Below are 25,132 nucleotides of genomic sequence, written 5' to 3'. Positions count from 1 at the left end.
CATATATGCACTTACATATATGAGTGTGTTTGATGAGACCACAGAAACAAAAATTAAGGTTAACAAATTTTGTACTTTTAAGTGTTTATTGATTGTTCATTGAACTCATTCATTAAATTGATGTTAAAGGTTTTTTACCGCATTCTTTCATAACTTTAATTTCTACCTTTTATTACGAGTATTAAAATTTTGTGTTTTAGGAGTTACAGTGTTTTTTATTTTGTTTAATGCAGCTGCCGAAAGGAATGCAAATTGTATGGATGGTTTTTTTTTATAATTATTATTTCTAAATTCTATTTGATTTTTTTTTTAAATAAACAAAATTACTTCTCTGCACTCGGTTGGTTACAAATCCAAACATCGATGTAATGAAAAAGCAACAGAAAAAGGGAGTGAATGGCAGAGTTGGGCACAACTAAGATTGGATTAAAATTAAGATTAAGATAAAAAATTAAAATTAAGATTAAGCATAAGGTTAATATTAAGATTAGGATTAAGATTAAGATTATGATAAAAATTGAGGTTCAGATTAAGATTAAGATCCAGATTAAGACTAAGATTAAGTTTAAGATTAAGATTAAGGTTAACGTTAAGACCAAGATTGAAATTGAGGGTAAGAACTAGTTTAAGCTTACGATTAAGTTTCAGTTTGAGATTAAGGTCAACATTAAGACTAAGATTAAGATTAAAATTTAGTTTTAGATGAAGGTATAGTTAATGATTAATGTTAAGATAAAGATTCAGATTAAGATAAACATTAAGATTAATATTAAGATTAAGGTTGAGATTGAGATTGATATTGAGATTGAGGTTAAAATTGCGAGTAAGAAAATTTAAGATAATTGGTCCTTATTCTGCAGAAAAGTACCCATTCATATCTTAAAATGGGCAGTTATTTATGTATATAACTTTTTTTTTGTCCTGGTAAAACATAATTTTTTTCTATTTTATTTTTTAATTGGTATTGCAATACATACTCCATCATTTTGTTGAATTTGTTTTCTTAGTAATGGCTTGTGTTTTAACCTGCATCGTAGCGGCATATTAAAATGCATATGAAAATGAAATATTATTTTCAAATACGAGCATTTTTAAACGATAATAAAATACATATATACATATGTCGGTAGTATTAATTTTTACTACGCATTATTTTCCTCAGTGTAGAAACTTAAAAACAATCCATTAATTTATGATTTCAGTTTCAAGCGGTCTTACGTTATTTTGCTGCATTTATGCTTACTTCATCTTGCATGCCACTTCCACATATTTCGAATTCCATTATACAAACATTTACTTGATTTCTACATATACGAGTATATACACATTTATACATATTTTACAAAGCTGCAGCTACCTTCGAATGCATATAAGTAATACGAATGCACATCAATAAAAAATTTCAAGGTTCCATAATCGATTGTATCATCATTGACCTTGAAAATGAATTTGAATGCGGATTTTACATGCGATTTTTAACGCTTGTAAAGAGAAGTAGGCTTATTGAACTTTGTTGCGCTATTTAAGTGGTGCTTTTTTTGGGTTAACTAATCCCCTGAAAATTAAATAAATCTCATTTGTTTATGCGTAATTTTCAAACAAAGTGTACATGGCAAGTATTTATTATATATTTTTTTAAGATTCGTAAATTTATGCTCTGAAATCGTTTACTGACGTGAAAATTTATGCAGAATACGAATTTGCTTTCAGGAAACATAACGAGCTTGTTCTACTGGCTGTCAGGTCACTCGAAAGTACCTGGTAATGAGGCATCTGACCATTAGAGAAGGGTTCGGACCGGGTATTCCTTGGCCCGCAGCCAGTTATAGCACTTCCACCTTCAGCCGTCGAAACTACTGTCTGTAATTGGGTGAATATTTAGTTCAGCAATGAATGGGAGGCTTCGAGACACTGCGGGTAGGCAAAATTCATGCTGCCCTCAATCTCGGAGGGTAGTGCTAGTTATTTGCTTTCATTTAGCAGAAGGGACTGCAGACAACTCCTTGTAGTGAGACTGTTGACTGGTCATTGCTTGCGACATAAACACTTGGCTATGATACGCATACATGCCAATCCCATTTGCCCTTCCTGCCTTGACTTTTTGTGCTTTTACCCCGCCATTTCACAGTGGTTCAAAATTGGCAGTTTGTGTTCACAATTCACTGGAGCCCTGATATTTAACTGAATTTGATTATTCATATTTTATTTTTTAATGAAAGCTGATAAAATTTGCAAGAAACTAGTTGAGCTCGATTTTTTTATTTTTGTTTATTTGTGTTAAATTTTTTAGTGCAGAGTGCAGAAAAAAGTAGCAGGTTTGAAGAAAATCGATTCTCGTGTTCCAGTTATCAAATATTACATAATAAAAAATAGTTGAAAACAATTGTAGGGTTCTCCCGTGAAGTGAAAAATGAAGGCTCCAGTGAATTGTGAACACAAAATTCCATTTTTGAACCACTGTGCATAGCAAGGATAAGATATACAGCTTTTGGCGTCGATGTGTTGAGAGACGAACACCGAAGCTTTTTAACATCCAAGAATCTGCTCTGATATATTCGTAAATCATGGAGATTCAAAACAGAATAAAAATGAGCACGAAAACCGTACAATGGACGGCATGCACGCTGAGTGCTGGTTTCTGCACGCTTTGTTTTGGGTTAGTTCCGACAAAAAAAAAAAAGTGATAATAACCATCTATGGCGCACGGTGTTCTTAATATTTAGGGGAAAAAGGGAAAATCAAACGAATCCATTTCCATGGTTACAAGAACGTCTCTAATATTTATATATTTTTTTTTAATTCATTACAAGCCTAGGTAAGTTACCTTCACTACAAAACCGACTTTGAAAAGTAACATTTTTGTTTGTTATTTCATTTTTGACCTAGAAACAGCTTGCGATGAGGTTTGAAAAAATGCTAATGTGTTTTTTGGTTATTGTGACAATGGAATTCGATTCCTTGACTCAAGAAATGCAAAAATATGTATTTAAAAATTTTTAAAAAGTACATTGCAGACTAGTTTCTGGCCAAAAAAAGATAATACCTTCTATATTTGAAGGTCATTTTAAACGTCACGGTGATTCCTCTTCCCAACGAGACTTTTTTTTTTTTGAATTATTCATCTCAAAAGATTTGAAGTACCGTTACATATAATTCTCTATTCCTTCTCATTTTCGAGATTTTGCACCTTTATCCCCCAAATAGAACACTGGTAGCGTGCTAGTTTGGTGCAAGTCTATCCATTTAATATTTGTCAGAAACCCTCAGTAATTTTAGAATTAGGGCGCCTATGATGCTGCTTACATTGGATAAGGGTCATACCTGTATTTTAGGTCAACAACCTCGAAGTTCGCTACAACGACCGAATTGACTAATTGAAACTCAGTGTATATATTCGATATTAAGTAAAAATGTTTTAAGGAAAATCCATATTTAGTAGACGGGAATTTTCAATGGCCCACAAAAAATCACTTTAAAGTTGTAAAACAGTTAAATTTTGTTTTACTTAATTCTTCCTGCTTCATAAAACCACTGATAAGTGAAATTAGGCATAAAATTTTTAATTCGCAATGCTTAAATACAAAATTCGCTTCATACAAGCGCGCAACTATAAATAACTCATACAAACATACAGCGAATACGTTGAAAAGTATTAAAGAGGGACTGACTAATATAGAAACGACAAAAGATGACGTCGATTTGTTCATTCATAAAAATTGTCATCAATTCGATACAGCGACGCCGAGTTGCTGTGACGTAATCGCATACGATATGCTGCTAACGGCATTGTAAACAAAAACAAACAACCATTGAGTCATGTAGCGCACATTTTGCACTTTCTGCTATTTTCAAGTCTTCTTCGTTGCAATCGGTTGTTGGATTGCTGCATGCTTGTAACTTAACTGTAGCTCTTGCAGAGGCAAGCGTTGTTGCACCGCTTGTATTTTTTTTAATTTTTAATTTTTTTTTTTAATATAAACGTTTTTGTGTTTTTACTTTTCTTACAATACTTTGTTCAGATTGTAAACAGATTTTTGCCGCGAAAATCGGTTGTTAATGCAACATGCAACAGTAGTAGAATTACCTTATACATACCCACACATTTGCACTTACAAATCGTTACAAGCAACGCCATCAATACGGCTGGCAATGGCAATACCGAATACAACAGCAATAACAACAACAGGCATGGTAGACGCTTTTTACATTGGATAAACAATTGTTTTTCCTGTTGGTTTTTGTATTTTGGTTGCATAAAAAACTTGCAACAATGCTGCTGTAATCAAGTACAGCCCCCAAAAGAAAACGCAGATGAAAGGTAATGAAAATGAATAGACAAATGATAGAAAAATCAATTAAGAGTTACAGGCCAAAGCCATCTCAAATCAGGCAGGCTGCTTGCCGATGAAAAAATATGTTATTCTACACGGAAAACGAGAGGATACGTTTTTTTCTTAAAAAAAAAATAACGATTTTTAATAAAAATATGCGCTTATCAATTTTGAAAGATAAAAATTAAAAAAAAAAAACGATACAAAAATTTTGTTTTGCCTGCCATTTTTTCTAGTTAAGATAAATAGTTCTGTTTTCCTGATTCTTACAAGTGGCCTAGATTTCATTGAAAATTCGTTCAAAATTTGCAAAAACTTTTAAAATAACAAACTGGCGACTAATTTTCTAAAAAAAAAGTTGATTTTCCCAAAAATCCACTTTTTTTTCTTTAAAAGTTTACAACAAGGGAAAAGGAAATTGTCTGCAATATAAGGAATTAAATTTTTCGAAGACCTGAACTTTGACCCCTTATATAAGTTTACACAAAAATAAGTTATATACCATTTAAAGGAAAAAAGGTGGACTAAGTCTATATTTTTAGGTTTTTAGTTATTTAGCATGCAATAATTAAATATAATTTTTTACCAAAGGTCCTATTTCGTACTTCGAAGGCCCATATCTCGATTTCGGAGGCCAACTTCGAAAAACGGAGAAATCACTGTTTAACCTATGACTCAAGCTCTCAAAAAAAAAAAAAAAATTAAAAATGGTTTGGTCCAATATCGAAAAAAAAGTTGATATTGCACAGAGTAATAATGTAAAATATACACGAAAATACCAGTGAATATATCGATAACGATAAAGTTGTCTATAACAAGATCGATAAATACTTATATTAGCAATTACAACGATATATAAATCGATAATCATATCGAGAAATATACCGAAAAACATATCGCTACAAATGAGAGCGAGAGAAAATGAGCTTTAATTTTTACTTCCATTTTTCGAATACGCATAGATTATAGCCTTTTTCGCTTTAAAGATTCTGTAAGAATATTCTCTAAGCTATTGTTACAGCGAAAAGCCAATAAACCCGTTAAGTGAGGAAAATTATCAACACCAGCAGCTTCTAGATTTCATGCACCGCACGTACATGGCAAACGTGTTGGCGATTTTAGAGACCAACAAATATTTCGGTCTTTGCCTAGTTTATTGAAGTTGTACGTTTGTTTTGCATCATTTGAAGACAAAAAACTAAAAACCAACAAAATTTAATCGAAAAACTGGAACGAGCAAAGGTAGACTACAAATTTAGGCAAACAATTGCGCTAAAAATGCAACAACGTTTGTTTTTAACGAAGCTAGCAAAAAGAAGAAAATATTTGAAAATAAGGACGACTACGGCTGCGCCTCCGCTCAAGGCTAAATGCCTTTCATGAAAAAAAAAAATAAAAATAAAATAAAACCATTTTCAACATTTGAGTCGGTTCTATTTTTTGCTAAAAAGTTACTTGTTCAAAATATTTACAAGAACAGCTTTTTAAAGACTGAATTTTGTAGCTGGTCACTACAGGCGGAACCAAATACAAACTCACTTTCTTCTATGGGCTTTTATAAAATGCTCGCGCAAAACTTTATGCGAGCAATTTATATAAAAGGTATATTTCTACATATACTTATGTGTGGTTATAATGCAGTTTCATAGCGCATGCGGCGCGCACTACTATACTACTATAAACCTACTAAACGTCCATTCATTTTAGAGTCGGAATGAAAATTTAGTACAACAGTGAAGAAAATTTTGGTGTGAGCAAACATTTTAGCAAAACTTTATTTTGGTCCACTTCGACTTGGCTTGTGATTCGTAGCGAGCCAATGCACGCTAAGGTGGCCAAGAATGCCTTAACAGAGGTGCATACAAATGTTTAAACATACTTAAACGGGGCCATAAATAGATATGTATGTATGTATGTATGTATGTATGTATGTAGTAACAGTGTGTTTCAGAAGAAAGTTCAATGAAAACGTGACGTTGCAAGGAAAGATGAGAAATGTCTAGATAATCTAAAATTTTTTTTCATATCCTTCGACAATTTTTGTCATATTTTTGGTAATGTGCTCAGGTTAAGTCTTTGTGTGTGTTCCAATTTTGATAGCTTGATATTTTTCGAAAGCTATCGACAAATTTCGATAACTCGTTACACTTTGGTAAGACGATAAAATTCGATAAGCAGTGATAACCCGATTAACTTATATAACCTTAAAATTTCAGTTACCCAAAAATATCGATAACTCAATAAGTTCAAAGAACTCGATAAATTTCGCTCACTCTGTACATGCTGATTGATAACTTGATAAATTTCATTAACTTGACAAATCTCGATAATCCCATAAATTTTTATAGGTGGATAACTATTCGTAAATTTCGACAACTAATTTTTTGTGTCTATAAATCTCGACAACTCAGTAAACATTGATCAATTTTTTTTTATAATTCTATACGTTGCGATAACTCAGTAAACATTAATAACTCGATCAATTTCGATAACTAAAAGCTGCGATGATTCGATAAATCTCGGTAACCTGATAACTTTCGATAATTAAATTTTAAATGAATGAATTTATTTCGATTTCTATCGAAAAATATCAATAAATTGCTTTACCCTTTCAGTTACCCTAAAGAGAAAAAAGAGTTATATAAATTATGTGGAAATTCTTTTTTTACTCACGAAAGAGGAAATGCAAAATTCATTGCTCTTGAACTGAGTTGTAGTGAGAAAATGGAAATTTTATTCCTCAGTGAGAATTTTTGCGATTATATCTTAAAATTCTCTAGTCAAAAAAATTCAGTGAAATTAAAAAAAAACAAGGAAATTTAAGATTAATAAAGAGGCTAACTGATCCTTATACCGGCCAAACCGAAAAATTTTTTTACAAGTCAGAAAACAAAAAAAAAGCAAAATATTTGCCAAATTGTTTTCATTCATATTGAGCTTTTCCAGCCCACTGTACTATGCATACTTACATATGTATGGCTGTGTGTACTATTTATAATCAAACAAAACTCGAGTGATATTAAAACACACATACAAAGGTTTGTTTGTCTTTTGCAATATTTTGTTAGGCGCATTGCCGTTTTGTTTCAATTTTATATCTTATTGCATTTTGTTTAGTACTTTTTATCTATTTGTTGTGTTCGTTTTCAGTGTTGCATTGCTGTTAAAATATTTTTTTTTTCGCAATTCTGTTGCAGCAAGGTTTTGTTGCGAGTATGTGCACGCCTGTGTACTTGTACTCATGTTGTTGCTATTGCTGTTGCAATTCCTCAGCTGTTGCCATAAAATGTGAATGAATGCACGAATGGTTTTGGGCAAGAAAAGCTGCTAACAACAACAAAAGCCACAAAACAGCAACACAAACATTTCTGCAACGGACAAGTGTGTAAAATTTACTATTGCCATTATCTATCGTGTTATTGTTGCAACAACATTATTGCATTGTTGCCTGTTGCTCTTGCAGCTGCTGTTGCTGCATTGGTGTCTCCGCAGCTTGTTGTTGGTATGTAGATACTCATTTTTGGTTGTCGGTGAGCACACCATTTGATTTTTGGTGCTTGCAGTTGTTGCGTCTAACTTTTGGTCTGCATTGTTGTTATGCGTTATGGTTACTTGCTGTTGTCTTTGGTTGTTGTTGCTACCACTGCGTATTGCATTAGGTAGTACGTTCACATGTGTGTATGTACATATGTCAGTAAGTTTTGCGCGATTACGTAATTCGCCGCTGCGCCATTTCGTTGCAAGCAAAAGAGTTGTTGAATGAAGCGAGGCTTGAGAAGTTAATAAAACCAAAAGAAAAGTCTACGAAAAACTAATGTGCAAATAATAAGTCATGTGTGCTTATGTTCGGTTCACTGTTGACTGACTGCGTTGGTCAACCAAAAAAAAAAAAAAAATCGGCAAGAGCAGAGCAAATCAAACAATATTCGTAGTAATAAATAATAAAACGGAAAAGAATAAAAAATAAATATTTAAAAATCATAACCCACTTCTTACGTACAACGCAGCTCACGGCGTAATACGCATCGCACTCGTATTGAATATTTCAATTATCAACCCTTTGACCATCATTGACCAACCACCATAAATACGTTGCATAAATAGCTAATAAATATTGAAAATACACTTCTTGCATTTTTATACCACTCACCCTTTACGCTAATAAATTTAAGATTGTTTACCTTAATATTTGTCGAAATATTATTTGCTAAGTTGGCAAACATTAAAGCGTGAATGCATTTGTTAAACCAGCACAGCATTTCGGCTGCAATCATACGAACACATGTGTTAATAATAGGGTGTGTATGTAAGCGCGGCTGCGTCAGGTATTTGCCGACTTTTGAATTTCATTTCGTATGTATATTTCTCTGAAAATGTATTGAAATTTTAGGAGTCGAGTAAGTGACTTATATACATATGTATATGGGCAATTCTCAGAAACCTCGATTTTTTTGTGAAAATTTTTGAAGCTGCCTGTGAAAGTTAGCAGCAATAAAGTGAAGTAAAATACTCTAAGTTATTTAATATTACAAGAATTTCTTTGGGATTTTCTTAATAATAGTTCAAGTGCCCCATACACTATTTGTAAACAATTGTAGTACCTACACTATTATTATGAAATTTCGTTTTTCGCGAATAAGTTCGTGATCAAAAAAGATATTTAAGAAAACTTAAGATTTTTCTAATGGATTAAAGGATTGCCTATCCAATGGTACGATTATCGAATAAGCCGAATTTTTTTAGTCCACATGGTTCGTTCTTGGCCAGAAATTTAAAAAGAACTAGTTGGTTCAGTCTAGATATAGATTTTCATGATAAATAGAGCAACGAAAAGCTCAAGAAAACTTGCCAATTTACATACATACACTCATAGATACAGTGCTATACATATGTATGTATGTATGTATGTTCATATCGACCCTGCAGGAAATGTACCTAACTATAAGCTAACTTTAAGTTGATTAGGAAAGAGCTAAAAGTCACTATTGTCTGCTAACTAACTACTCTTGGACATAAAATATCAATATGGAAAACAAAATATTTTTTTATTTTTTATTTTTTTCTTTTATTATATTTTTTATTTTTTTATTTTATATTTCATATTTAATTTACAAATTCTGGTGTAGGTGGTCCTATATTCGAACTCCTTCAGATATAACTTCAAAATGATAATTTAAAATTTGGATCTTTCTTTTATTTGTCCTCAATTTGAAAAAGTATTTGCGACGTGCAGGATATTTAAATAAACGCGTTTAAAGAAAACAATCTCCTACACAACTTGTCAACTAGCTTCAAGTTAGCTTTTTGTGGCTAACTACAAGTTATACATTTTATAGAAATCCCGCAAAAAAGCTAGCTACAAATGGGTTAGTTTTTATCAATTGATATTTTTTTTTCTGCAGGGGAGCTTACTTATTCTACGAGTATAACAACTGGCCAACGGTTGATAATGCTACCGCTTTGTCAGCAACATGTTGTGCAACTCCGCCTACATATGTATGTAGATATTCGTGTGGCTTTATATTTGATATGTATTCATATGCAAGAAAATGTGCAATGCCCGGTACGCTAGACAGACGGTCAGCGATGCGATGTTGAGTCAGCGCATCAAATGTTTGCCAGACAGCAACAGCAGCAGCTCAAATAACTTATCAGCCAAGCCAAAACAATGCAAAGCAAAGGCGAGTGACGACTACAAGTCGGCAGCTGTTGACGTTACTCTTGAAAGTAATTGGCAATAAGGTCACAACAGTTAGACGGTTGTTGTTATGGTTAGTGTAGGTATATGAATTTGAAGTTGGTTGCCGTTGGTATTGGTGTCGGTATCGGTATCGGTATCTCGCCGCCGGAGTAGGCGTTACTGTTATACTCGTATGCCGTTGACATTGATCCAAATAACAAAACGAAGTGAGACTACATAGAAAACCAATGAAAATTACAAACAAAAAACTGGAAAAAATATTAAAGCAATAGAAGAGCGAGCTATTCAAATGAATAACGTTATTACGTTTTCAGTTCATAACGTTACTTATGTAAACACCTAAGCTAGGGTGTCCCTTAAAACGCATAGTTAATAATTACGATCCGGCATACGAATTTGTTTTTCAAATCTGTAGGAATGATGTATAGCCTTACTCAAAAGTCTCGAATTTTTAAGATTTTTATACATTTTATAAGTTTGACATCGTAGAATTTTAGAGTAGTAATTTTCCACAGTCCAGTTGAGTCCGAGGAAGGCTACAGCTGTAGCTGGGGATGAAATTAGGCAACACAAAAGTGGAACGGTTGCCCGTTCTTGTCACTGGCTATGACATGGAGGAGCAGCTACTGGGTGCATTCAGGCTCGATGGAAAAGATAAGCTTAACATATAGAATGATTTTATGAAGAGAGTTGCCAGTTTTTCATAAGTTAGGATCATTTAATTAGAAAAATATTACAATAGTGTAGACGTCAAACGAAAGGGGTTCCAAAATTATTTTATTTTGGAAACGCCGTTAAAGGGGTTGCCACCTTTTACAAAATTTAAATCGATTAATCAATTCAAACTAAAAAGTCACACAACAATAATAACGCCAAACATAAGGTGTTAAAAACAATTTATTTCGAAAATATTCTTTAAAATATTTTCCATCTATTCAAAAAGTTAAAAAAAAATTTAATTAAGAAGTTTAACGGGATATTTAAATATAGCTATCAAACGAGAGAGAAAGCTTTATTTCAAAAATATTTTCAAAGGAAGTTGCCACTTGTTTGTAAATTTAAAATTAAATTAAATAGCAAGTTAAGTAAAATATTTTAAGTGGGTATCAGACCAGAGAGGCTGTATAGAAGGTGTGTGTATATCGAAAATATTTTTTGACGAACTTAATTGATGAGTTAGACTGCTTTTACACAGTTCGAGTTTTGAATTCATATCTGCTCGTATATGGAAGAGGAGGGGTGCGTCTGTACGGTCCAGTCGTTTCAACTTTCTTGCTTTGCTTTTGCCATTTTCGTCAAAATCAAAATGGCTAATCTTATTACGCCAAACTTTTAATTCAGAAACTGACAATAGAGAAAAGAACGAGCTCAAAAAAAATCGATGACAAATAACCAAGCAAGCAAGAAGCACAAAAAGTGTTCCACCGTCTCATCTTCTTCAAGGCAAGATGGGCAAATAGACGGTCTCAGCGATGGAATCAAACCAGAATTCAGTCTCAGGGAACTCAACATTATAGAACCTCTTCAACCAAGGTAATGGTGGCGTACTATCCTGTAGCATTGAAAAGACACAAGTGCTTCTAGAGTCATCGCACACATTCGAAAATTTTCCGGTTATCAAAAGGAAAAAATGCAGTGTGCCGCATAAGAAATTAAAAAAAAATTAGGAATTTTCGAGAAATGAGAGACACCTTAATCTACGCTTTATTACATTTGCATTGCATGTGTTTGTAAATACATACATATGAATGCGTGCTAACAAAATATTTTAAACGCATTCAAAGCTTAGAAACTTGCAGAGCAATTCTGATACTGTCTTTCAACTCGCCACAGTCTGTCGAAAAACAAAAGCCTCGAAAGCTCTTTATTCTTTTTCGAAAGACTAATTGAAAGAGCTGCTAACGAGGAGGTCTTAGCATTATAGGTTTTTAAAAATTAAATTAAAAAAAAAACCTAATAAAAAAGAAAATTAAATTGAAAAAAGAAAAATAATAATAAAATGGAAATAAAGCCAAAATATTTTTAAAAATTAAATTAAATAAAAAAAGGGTTCTCTAAAATAAGAGTAAAAAATTAAATTAAATTAAAAAATTTTAAAACATCACAATCTAAAAATTAAAAGAAAATTGAATCAAAAAAGAAAAAAATATAAATTTAAAAAAGAGTAAAGAATTCCGCTGCTCGAGGATTCGAACTCGGATCTTTCGAATTGCACGCTATCGAACCCGAATTCGCCTTTCATTTGTCTTACGAAAGACTTTTTAACTATCTTAGCCAGAATTCCGCTGTTAAGCTGAGTGCTCAGTGGCAAGATGAACTCTGCTGATGTTGTGTGCACATTTACATAAATGACTATTTCTCTTGTTTATGATTATTATTGCTACTTTTGTTGTTGTTTGTGGTTTAAGCAGCATTTTTGTTTAGCGCATGACAGAGACTAGTTTATTTGTTTGTTTGTAAATGCATAACTTGCTTGTATGCAAGCCAATCCATATACATACATACATACATACTTTATAATTGTTTTTCTTGATTTTTCCGTTTATATTTACGTATTTGTTGTGCAGCAAACAGCAAGGTCAACAAGCCGCACTTGCGCTCGAAAGTCCATTGAGCTGTTGAATGTGCGTCAGCGCTCGTTAAGAGCGCGAGAAATTAATTGCGCATCTATGAAATATTAATAAATGCTATTGATCTTTTGTTAGTCATTGACTAGCGGTTTTAAGGCGGAGACGGAATTCGTATAATTAAATGGCGGCAAACTACCTGCAAAGTTGCCAAGCAAGAACAGTGATAAACTACTAATGATAGCTTTTTTAGCTGGCTAATAAAAATTCATGACAAATTGAATATTGACTAGAAAATGTGGGCAATGGATGATACTTAGCAGCCAACTAGTTTTGTGCGAAAGTAGGTATGGAGAGGCTACATACAAACATACAAATGGACGAGTAGTTTGTACGTCTGCATTATACCTAAATAAAAAAGCTAAACTAACATGTTTGTATGTAAATATACCGCTGAACCTTAGAATTTTCGTTAAGCGGTGAAAAGTTCCAACTAAAAGTAACAAAAACATTCCGAATTCCGAGAAAATCTCGAAAAGTGTAAAGAAATAATAATAATATAATAAAAGATTGGCGCATACACAATATTTTAGTGTTTGGCTGAGCTTCTACTCCGATTTGTGGATAGTGAAAGGATAACCAAAAAGTCGGGCCTGTCTACAGCCACCTACCCATGCTTCGAATATGAGCAGGGCCGAAAATTTTAGGCTTTTGCTTAGAGTTGCTTACTTTGCTTATTCAGGGTTCCCAATCTTAATTTTAACGACCAGGCATATTCTGCTTATTTTAATGAATAAATCTAAGAACAAGGTCTAGAAAAAAAATTGCCATTATTTCGTGTGTGTGAATAAAAGTGTCCATGGAATTTCGACATCTGATGTTCCAAAGCCTGCTGTCTCTCTCTTTCCGGAACGGCTATATATTGCTGTTGAAAACATGGGTTAAAAAACAGCATCAAAAATCTCATTACCAAGATTCCATTGAAATGATTTTTAAATATTTTTTTGCAATTTTTTAAAGCTTAAACTGTTATGTCAACTTTTTTTATGCATAAAAAACTGCATTTTTGGAGGTATGTTCAAATCGGTCCAGCTCAAATAAGTTTTAAAATTTTTCAGGAATATTTTGGTGGATGTCTTCAAATATAATAAATTTTTTAATCTTGGTGGAAAAACCGCAACTTTTTTTTTTTGGTGATGCAGTCTAATGTACATACCTACATATGTACATGTGTATTAGGGATGTTAATTTTTCAGCTTTTTCCGATCCCGGGATTTTCGGGATGTCGTTATCACAATCCCGGGATTTGGATAGTCATTAATTTTTTACAACTTAAATCGAAAAAATTACATCTACATTGTTTAAGAAGCTCTCCTACCATAAAATAAATAATATTTAAATAAATGGATTTGAAACCTACTTTTTGATTTAAAGCGGCGTTTTTATTTTTCTCTCTGAGGTCAGGATTTATTTTAAAGGACTTTTTAATTTCAAAGATATGATAAATTCCATAAATTATTTAAAAATTCAGTGCAATGTAGAATAAAAATGTGGGTACCAAAAGCAAGAGGAAATTTCTTTAGAATCCAAAAAAAAAAAAATTTTTTTGGATTTACAAGGACGAATAGGTAGTTTTTTAAGCTGATAAAGTTAGAAGGACGAAATTCGAGGGTGTTACCGAGTTTATATAAGTCCTTAACATATCATTTTTTCAAAAACAAATATTGCGAAATTTCAAGGATAAAATTTTAAAATTTTAAACGACTTTTTCACTACTTACCAGTCCTTCTGCACCAAAAACTTGAATCTGTTTAAATTCTACAGGATTTCCTCTTTATTTTTGTGCCCATACCTTTTCTGTAAGCACGTTTCTCTGAATTTTTTAAATCAATTTTGAATTACTGACGTCAGAGTGAAAAACTAAAGACGCAGTTTTACTATATTTGGCACACGGTTCCGCGAATATATTGATATAAATAATGAAAATTTACTATCGCGTGATGTTATATACATATATAATGAGCTAGACATTCATAAAAAAATATTAATTATTAAATAAAAAACGAAATATAGCCAATACCGGTGAAGAAAAAGAGTTTCGTCAGTGCAAATTACAAATCCCGAAAATCCCGGGACTATGCGCCAAGAATCCTTCTATGCCTTACGCTTATAAATAGTCGAACAAATTGACCCGACCTAACATACATGCATATGTATGTATGTATTAAATATAAAATTTGTTTACGTATGTATGTATGCGCATATGCACATATATGACCGCTACCACAGCAAACCAGTTAAACAACATTCCTTTTTCGAAACACTTCGTAAACAAATTTTTTTAATTTAAATATGTAAGTGTAAATATTTTTTTTTGTGTTATTACTAGCTTTTATTAAGTTATTGATTTCTTATTTTTATCGTTTTCTATTATTAACCGACTTCCAAAAAGGAGGAGGTTATCAGTCGTCGGAATATTTTATTTATTTTTTTTTTTTTTTTTATGTATGTTACCGCATAACTTTGGGCTACGTCAACCGATTTCGATTTCTTTTTGCATCGGAAAGGTAGTGTCTCAGAGGTGGTCCCATACTAATCTGGCTGAGATCCGATCAGCGGATCATGAGATATATATATATATATTTTTTTTTATATGGGAGTTGAAGTCGGTTTTTTTTTTGCTAAAAATTACTTGTTTTAAATTAATGCAACCGTTCAACGTTGTCGCCGTCACCGCCAAACTTAACTCGGCGCTTAAGTGACTTGCAAGAGTGTGGCCAGAACTTTTCCAGATAAAAACCTAAACGAAGAAAAAGGCAAAGTTTAAAAAAACTAATCAAAGGAGGCTAGGTAAATATTTGCGTTAAAATGAGGTGAGTTACAAATGTAAAAAATTTTGACTTTTTACTTGCTTTTTTGACCCGATGCCCCATTGTGCCTCGAGCAGTTCAGCAGACATTCCGCTACCATTCCGCAGGGCCTGGAATCAAGCGCCCTTCAACCCGACATCAGAAAAAAAAGAATAAATAAAAAATAAACAAAGCAATTTTTTTCTAATAGCGGTCGCCACTCGGTAGCCAATGGCAAACCTCCGTGTGTATTTCTGACATGAAAAACAACTTTCTGGTTCTCAATATTTGTTCAAATACTAGAATTGCCCACGATTTGAATGAGACTTGCCCACGATTTGCAGTAAGAAATTATGACTGTATTTATATATCTGATTCATTCCAAACCTAACACTATAAACTGCATTATGCTGCTTAATACAATCTATATTCGCAGCAATTAATTTTTAGAAATATAAGAGGTTAAAATAAGCGAAAAATATTAAGAAAAAAGCTATAAGCTAAACTGCATTTTTCTGGCTGAACCCAAATTAGAAGCTAAATCAAAGCAGAAACTTCAAAATGGCAACACCGCTTGTATATACAAGTATATGTACACACATACGAAACACTATTAACTTACTAAGGCCCGTTTTCACAATCTCTTGTTAACACTAATCTCGACACAATGTTATATGTATGGAGTCAGTAACGTCGGTAACGATGTTTAACTGGAGATTAGTGTTAACCAGAGATGGTGAAAACGGCCCTTAAGGCCTGTCACTTAATGTCTGGTTAACACTAACTGCAGGTTAATCATCGTTATCGACGTGATTGGTTCCATAACGTATGTCAACCAGTCGATAACGATGTTTAGTCTATAGTTAGTGTTAACCAGACATTGAGTAACCGACCCTTACCTTAATAAATGTAAACAATTGAATATGTGCCTTGACAATAATAAATATTTTTCATTAATCAAATTGGAATTGAGTCAAACAGAATAAATGGACTAAGTGGAGGTGAAACGAGTTTTATAAAAATAAAAAAATTTAATTACTGAAACTAAGACTTTGATCTGCCATTAAAATGTATATTGTTGTTCGTATATTTACATACATATGTATGTATATACATTAGATCGTACCAGAAAAAATGTTCGCCATACACCTTCGCATCTGAAGAATTGTTGCAAGGAAATTTCAAAAAAATAAACACAAAACCGAACTGTTTTTCAGATTTTGCAAGCGAATATCTTAAAAATTATTGTAGTTACAAAAACTATTCTGGCCTCGTTTCAAAGGTGATATTTGGTGCTGTATAAAAATATATGTATTTGAAAAAATTGTAAATTTAAAAAATCTACAAAATTTCGAAATTAAAAAATTAAAAAATTGTAAATGCAAAAACTTATAGAAAGTTTTGGCTCAAGTTTTTATACAATACCTCTAACTGATCTTGAAAGATTTTAGAATTTTCAAGGAGGTTTTTTTAAGACATGAGTTTAGAACTTAAAAAAAAAAATATTGCAAACTGAATTAAAAAAAAAATCAAATTAAATAAAAATTGCTTAACGCAGCTTTATTTAGAGTTTGCCAAAAATATTTTTTTTTTCAAGAATTAATATCTTTAGAAAAAAAACCTTGAGAATTTTAGGATCTTCTAAGAGGATTGGGCCATATGAATAAAACCTAAAGCAAATGCCCAAAAAAAGCTCAAACCTTTTACTGAATTTGCTGAAATAAATTTTAGTAAAGTTTCGAAATTTTACGAAAAAACAAATGTTAAGTTTCTATGCTTACGGCTCATTGTATCAAAAATTTATTTATAAATGCTTATAAATTTTTGCTTCTACGATTTTTTAAATTTAAAATTCTGTAAATTCTTTAATAAAAATTTTTTAAATATATTTTTTCTTTATAGCTCTAAATGTCATCTTTAAATCAAGACCATTTTTTAGCTATAATATTCAAGAATCAAAATTGCGAGTTCCCGGAAATTGTGATATTTGGAATTTTGCAAATAATTTGTAACATTTTTTATATATTTTTGCCATCGGCAGAATTTCGTTATTTGATAAAAGAAAAGGCCTGACTAAAGTTCATCCAAATCAAAAACTCCGGTGTAATCGAAAAATGTAAAAACGGCGACCCCTGGCTTCGGCAAAATTTTTTTTTTCCAAATTGCCTAGCAAAAATACTTTAGAGTCAGGGGTGTGCGGCGAACTTTGTTTTTGTTTGCTTGTAAGGTGATACGCTCTAATGTATTTACATACATATTTACATTGTATATTATTCGTAGTAATCGAAGTATCTAACTGCGCCGCATTTAATGAGATTCGAGTTGTTTTGGAATTTGTCATTCACGCTTACTGTCCACTCATACTTACATAGGTAAATATGTATATGTTTACATACAAGTGCAGTTTGTGCAAGTATATTTTAGTTTAATGTGTACCAATTCGAATGCTTTTTTTGTATTAGCTTTTTTAATTCTGTACTCTTAACTGCATTGATTAACGCGTGTATGTATGTGGTGTAAAATCGGTTCGATCGATCTAATTTGTGGCAGTAGGTAGGTAATACATAAACAATAAGCCACTGGGCCAACTGGTTTCTAACTCTTATTCCTAAGCTGTTGCTACTTTTGCTTTTATTGTCTGCATATACAGTGACGAACAAAAGTATTGGCACAGTGAATTTTTCGCCATATATGCAAAGTTTTTTACTGTAATTTATTTTCGATAATTTTTTATAAAAATATAGTTCATTTTACACCAGAAAACGTAATAATAAAATCTCTAAACTTTGTGCAAAACTCATGAAAATTCTTTAAATTTGCACACTAATTTGCAACTTTTTATTCAGATTTAAAAAAAAAATTCAAAGTATGCAGTTTAGTAGCCTATTCAAATTTAGTATAACAAAGTGCAAGCTTAAAGTTGCTAGAAAATCGCGTTGATTTTTGGCAATTTTTTTAGTGGAAGGTGTTGCTCATTTTCTCCATACAAAAAATTATTGTCGAATTACTTTGTATGGAAGAACTTGCGTGAAAAAACATTACCAAAAATCAATGCGATTTTCTAGCGACTTTAAACTTGCACTTTGTTATTCTAAATTTGTATGTGCTATAAAACTGCATACTTAGAATTTTTCTAAAAAATCTGAATAAAAAATTGCAAATAAGTGTGCAAATTTAATGAATTTTCCTGAGTTTTGCACAAAGTTTAGAGATTTTATTATTATGTTTTCTGGTGTAGAATGAACAATATTTTTACAACGAATTATCGAAAATAAATTATAATAAAGAACTTTGCATATATTGCGAAAAATTCACTGTGCCAATACTTCTGTTCGGCACTGTATATGTATGTATGTATCTCTGCTTTTGTTTGCTTGTTGGTTGGTTGTATACGATTGTGAGCGCGTTTGTTTGTATTGGCTTTTTAGAATATGTGTTGCGTGCTAATTGTTAATTAAGTTAAATGGCTTTAAAAGGTGTTAAGTTGCATGCAACAATTGGGTTTTCTGCTGCATTTGGTGCAATCAATCGATTAACAAATGTGTGTCGAAATTTGTTAATTGGTAAAATTTTGCCAAGTCTTTGCAATTCCAGTGTACAAGTGGCAAGTGAATGCATTTAGAGCAACTATGTAACCGTATTTAATTAAGCATTTGTGGGAACGTGTTATTTGTTGAAAGTGGTGCATACAACTAAGCTGATGTTGTGCATTTTTGAAGCGACTAATTTAATAAAGTTTTCTGGAGTGTTTGATTGTTCGCCATTCAAAAACAAACAGACATAAATTGTATAAACCTTTAATGGCGCTAAAATGACAACCCCCTTTCACTTTTCAGTAAAAAAGATGTTCGCATTTTTTATTGAGGCCCTTCTTAAAACTAGCTTTCTTAGAAATCTATTGCTTAATACCAATATTGACACATAGTCTGAGTCGCGGGAAAAAGTTCGCAATTAATCTCCTAATTTGAAAGACCACTACTGGAGAGGATTCTGATCTCATAAAAATTTTCGTTCTTAGTAAGTCTTAATATGCTAAAATGAAGTTTTGTTTAGAACTAGTAAATTGTTAAAAAATATCTGGCTTATCTAATGAAAAATATTTGAAGTTTTTTCATATTTCATTTCTCAGAATCCGAAACAAAAACTCATGAACGACAGCTGTTTATTCTAGAATAGTTTTGGGTCTCTAATTCATTTTAGAGTCAGAAAAGTCTCATATATGGGAATAACTAATGCCGTACGGTTTCGGGGAATTAATGGGTTTGGGTTCGACCGGAGCGCCATTACCGTTTAAGGTGTAAAGGGGGGAAATCAAAAATTCATAAATTTACTGATCCATCTTCGTATTTGGTCATTATTTATTATGTAAAAATTACTAATCTGATTAGTAACGCCAACTTTTAATGCGATATGCTTATACGGCCAGTTTCGCTCTATTCATTTTGAATAGGTACAGTATGTATGTATATGTAACCATACAACATACATATGTGCAAATGCGCATGAACATGAGTGTTGGCTGGCAAATAGGGTGTTCGATTATTCGCTTTTATCGAAAGACGGGTTTCGAGTTAGTTATTCGAAAAACGGCAATTAGAATTAGGTCGCCATTTTCAAATTAAAGAAACACGGTTAAACCGGTTTTATTTTAAATATTTTCTCTACAGTAATACTCGCTGTCAGAAATCATGACCAAATTTGCAGGATGAGTGCTAAAAATATGTATAGCTCCGATTTAGAAATCAAATCAATCAATGCAATATGAAGGATGAATTAGCCCTCTAGGTGGCGCAGATGTCCAGATACAATAACTCAAACAAATGACCACGTGTTCATTTTTTTAAATATTCGTAATGTTTTTCCAGTTAATTTTTGTTTGTTATTTTTCTTAAAAAAAATTTTGTTCAAGCTTTAACCAAAACCATATAAATCACAGTTTTAAACTTTATAAAAAAAATAAAATTCAACAAATTTTCATCAAAATTCCATTTTTTTATGTGAACCTTTAAAACATTTTTGGGTATGCCCATACAATTTTAGTCTAATGAAGTGCAAGTTTCAAGAGCTAAAAATCCCGTTGAGTTTTGAGATGTTTTTTTTTGGTGACGGATTTTTGCACTTTTTTCCATATGTATGTATAAGCATGAATTTTGTATGAAGTAAAATGCGGAAGACCAGTTTTTGCAAATTGCAATTGTTATATAAAAAAAAAAACGCACAAAAATAACGCGACTTTTTAGCCGGTTGAAATTTGCACTTCTTTTGACTAAAATTGTATGGGCTATAAACTGCATACCCAAAAATGTTCTAAACATTCAAACTAAAAAAGTTGAAATTTTAATGAAAAATAGTTGTATTTTCCCACATTTTGTATACAGTTTGAAACTGTGATTAATTTGGTTTTGGTTGAAGCTTTGACGGTATTTTTTATAGAAAAATAACAAAAAAATTTAGCTTAAAAAACATTACAAATATTTAAAAAGAATCAACACGTGGTCATTTGTTTGAGTCACTGTATGTATTTGAAAACTACTTATTTATGGTCCGATGGATTTACATGAAAAGGAATAACTTCACAAACAATTTTTCTTTTCTTTTAAGAACTAACAAAAGCTTCTCTTAAAAAATGTTTTTTTAATTACTTGTTTTAAATATTTTCTAAAATAAAAATTTTTCCAGTATTTATAAATATCTATAGATAAAAATTAAAAGAAATGTTCTAGTTTCATATTAAATGAAATAAATATTTAGAATTTTTAGATTCTGTTATATAAATAAAACCTCGGTTTGTTCGATTGCAAAAATCTAGTTTACTCGGTATTCAAAAAATCAAGATTTAAAACATCCGCCGAAAAATGTTCAAAAAAAAAAAACTCGTTGTACTCGGTTTTCAAAAACCGAATCAACCACCTTACTAGTGCGCTACTGAAACTCGTACATGAATTATGAATCGAGCATCACACCTAAGCCTTTATACCTACTCGTACATATGTACATACATACATACATCGGTATGCACCTCTTTTAATTGTGTTGAACTTAATGAGTAAAGTTTATGAATTTTTGATTGTTGCATAAAAAAATTTTAAATGCTACTTAAGAGCCGTGAGAAACTTGGTGTCATAAAAACCAAAAAAATTCTGTGGCTTAAATTTTATTGAAAATTCAATGTGATTAATACACAAAGTTACAAAGAGCAACTTAATGTTTATGGGCATAAAATTTGACTGATTTTCGAGACAAAGAAAAAAGTATTAAACAATCATAACCCAAAAATTGCAATAATTGATTAGATATGAAAGAAACTATGGTTTTAGTAAACACTTATGAAATTATTAACAAAAACAAAAACCGCGAGGCAATAACGCATCGGCTTAATTTTTGACATCCCTCAGTAATTTTTTTTAAGTATTGGAAATCAAAAAAAAATTTTTGAGTTTCAGTAAGAATATTAATTTATTTCTAAACACTGTCGCACCACACATTTGAATGAAGGACGCACAAAAAGTCTTCAGGCAGGGCTTTTGGGATATCCTTTATGTTTGTGTGAGTGTTAATGTTTAAAAATTTACCTTTTTCTAGAAACCCGGAAATGAATTTAGTACACCAAGCTTGTTCCACACGACACACTGTACATAGCAAAGAGATACTTACGTTTAAGGTCCATCAAAAGAATTTTCAATTACAGTTACAAATATGTACATATGTATGTACTATGTGTTCTTACATATTTGCATTTTCGGATTTGCCGACCATTTTTTTTTAGAGTGCAGAACAAAAATCGCACTTAGCCGTCAATGGGTGCGGAAAACAATTACTTTAATCGCTGTCACCGCCACCGCCAGACTGTCAACAATTTTGTTTTACAATAGTAAGTACACTAAATAAATATGTAGCCAAACTACTACATACAATACACACTTCTTTATTAACTAACATAACACGAACTTGTGACAAAATAAAAAGCGAAGGCTAGCAGTTTAAACACCTGAAATATTTGTTGTATTTATTTGTAGTCCAATTGAATTTTTTTCATTGAGATCTCTGATGAATGAATATTGAGTGGGCGTTTGAACAGTGCTCAGACAGTGTCATACTTCGGCGTGTAGCTATTTAATACCATTTTGTACTACTTTTAAGACAGTAAAAAATATTGTTGCTCATAATTGTCATTGCGGATATGAGAGATTGATTGAGATTATGACTGTGTTGATTTATGTATTTTGGCAGGTGCTATGGAAATTTGAGCTAAAAGGCTAAGAAATTCGAAGGCAATATACAGCATCGGTCATATCTATAGCGCACCATTTGAAAGTGATATTGTTAGCCACTTATTTTTAGTTATTTATTTTTACGAATTTTCAATTAAAATACAGTTCCATATAAATCCTAGTTTAAAACTTTTTAGAAAACTAAAAATAAAAAATTTAAAAACTCAAACTTTTTTTTTTCAGAAGTGTTAGAATTTTTTTGAGTACACCACTTTATTGCCCATTAAATTTTATTCTGATAATGTACGAATTTCAAGTGGCTAAAAATTACCGTTAGTTTTTTAGAATTTTTTGTGCCGAAGGTGTTGCGGTTTTCGTTATATGGAAGCAAATGCGACAGAAAAAATTGAAATTAACGTCAATTTTAAGCCACTTGAAACTTGCACGTTATCATAATGAACTTAATGGGCTATAAAACTGTGTTCTACAAAAAAAAACTAACACTTCTTAGAGAAAAAATTGAAATTTAGGTGAAAATTTGCTGCCTTTTGTAGTTTTCAACAAAGTTTTAAATTTGGGTTTATAAAAGTTTTGTAAGAGAATTAACTGCATTTTAACTGAAAATACTTAAAAATAAGTAAATAAAAATAAGTTGCAAACAACTTTACTTTGAAATGGCGTTCTATAGATATGACTGATACCGTACTTATTTATGTACAATAGAGTAGTGTAAAAATGCACGTGAAATAAATAAGGCGGTGTTTTAATGGTCACACCATTTAGGATTGTACATAAGAGGAAAAAATCGTAAGAAATATATTTTTTTCAAATAACGCCTTTTACTTGATTTTTATAAAAAAAAACACTGCGATCAGGTCAGCACTAAATTCACAAACATTTATTGTATATATGTAAGTTTCAAAGTCTACATTGTCCGTAACGGCTGAAATCTCCAGATTTAAGACCAAATTAGAGGTGTCATAACAATAACGCCTTAGCCATAACGTAGCTAAATATTTCAGAGCTGCTTATGGTTATGGCTAAAAATTAAAATTAAATGGATACCTACTATTATGGTTATTGGTCTGGCATTATAGTATGGCACCAATCATAGTTTACAGGGCTTGCGAGTACGCCATATCGGATGGGTAGCTAACCATCTGTAATTACTTTGAAAAAAAAAAAAATAGAGATAAGGTTCTCTTTTTAAAATATATGCATTCAACAGAAACTTTATAAATTCTTAGTCCAATTTACTCAAATAAAATAAATTTAATTTTTTTTATTTTTTTATGTTTTACTTAAAACTTAACCGCTATTTTAAAAAAGGGTATTATCTATACATACACTAGCCTAATAAAGCTTACGCACACATATTTATTAAAAATACGGATGTTTAAAAAAAAAAATAGTATAAGGTGTATTTTAAAGATGCTGGCACTTAGCATACATTTTTGGCAATTATCATTATATTTTTTTTTTTAGAAAAAAAAATGTGCATACGCTGGAAAAAAATCGCCATTAATCAACGGTAAGTCCTTTAAGCATCTTTAAGCTTGATTCATAATAAAAAAGTGAATTTTTTTCCATTTTTTTCATATTCGGATTTAGTGGGTCAAAATACATGTCAGTAGGTGGAAATGGTTAAAGCACATACCATTTTTTTTGTGTGCGGTATAGTTATCGTTTAGAAGCATTTTTTAAGTTTCTTTTTTCCCTTTTTGATAAGAAATTTTTCCGAAGCGTATTTACATGTATGTCATGGCATATCAATTAATATATTTGCCCCCTAGTTGCGTAAGTATATCGATCTTTTTATCTATGTGAAGGCCTATCAACAGGAAATGGTGTTAAAACCATCTACACTAATTGTTCAAAGAACAACAACAAGGAACAGTTTCGGTTCCTACTAAGAAGACCTGCTGGTCAGTCAGCCTTTTCATCTGCTTCGAGCAGTTGAAATTTATGCAATAGAGAAAGCAGCTAGTCTTCTACCTAATAGTATGGTTGTACTCAAAAAAGTCCCTGTATTTTGCGATAGCCAAATGTCTGTGAAAGCAATAGGTTCCAAAATAATGTAAGCCGAGTTTGTACAGAAATGACGGGCCTATTTGGTAACACTGTCAACGTTATCTCAACGTTATGTCTTATTGGGTGATGAGATGGCTGGAGTCCAGTTAGGGGGATGCGCTTCCTTTCGGCGGTCCCTCACGTTGGGCACTCACATCGGGGAAGTTCTGTCCATGAGTGAAAGATATCAAGCGAAAAATTTTGGCAAATAGTATAATTAAGAACTATTCAAAAATAGGTTTGACAGAGTATAATAACTTATAAACGAATAATAAATAAGTTAACTAAATTGTTATAATAAAACGAAAATGTTGTGAAAAATATTCAGTTATAATTTTCTTATGTTTTCACCTATCAAAACAAACACTTGCATTTAATAAGTTAACTCAAGTACACATCATAT

The 25,132-nt window shown here is 31.7% G+C and overlaps 1 protein-coding gene across 7 annotated transcripts in view; it reads left to right on the top strand.

Moving 5' to 3' along the window:
* The window catches only part of LOC118742713, a 221,922-nt gene that overhangs the window by 28,518 nt on the left and 168,272 nt on the right, over positions 1-25,132 (top strand). Inside the window, exon 1 of one of the 7 annotated variants that reach the window (XM_036474985.1) lies at positions 12,737-12,946. The exons of the other annotated variants lie outside the window; for them this stretch is intronic. The gene's annotated coding sequence lies outside the window, so the exon portion shown is untranslated. Of the gene's footprint in view, positions 1-12,736; positions 12,947-25,132 lie in introns of those variants that run through there. 7 annotated transcript variants of the gene reach the window in all.

This window comes from Rhagoletis pomonella, unplaced genomic scaffold, assembly GCF_013731165.1.
Source record: "Rhagoletis pomonella isolate Grant_MI unplaced genomic scaffold, Rhpom_1.0 Rhpom_scaffold_00007, whole genome shotgun sequence".
In the NCBI taxonomy this organism is placed as follows: Eukaryota; Metazoa; Arthropoda; class Insecta; order Diptera; family Tephritidae; genus Rhagoletis; species Rhagoletis pomonella.
Note: the sequence above shows the minus strand (reverse complement) of the source record. Positions and strands in the feature narration are given on the sequence as shown.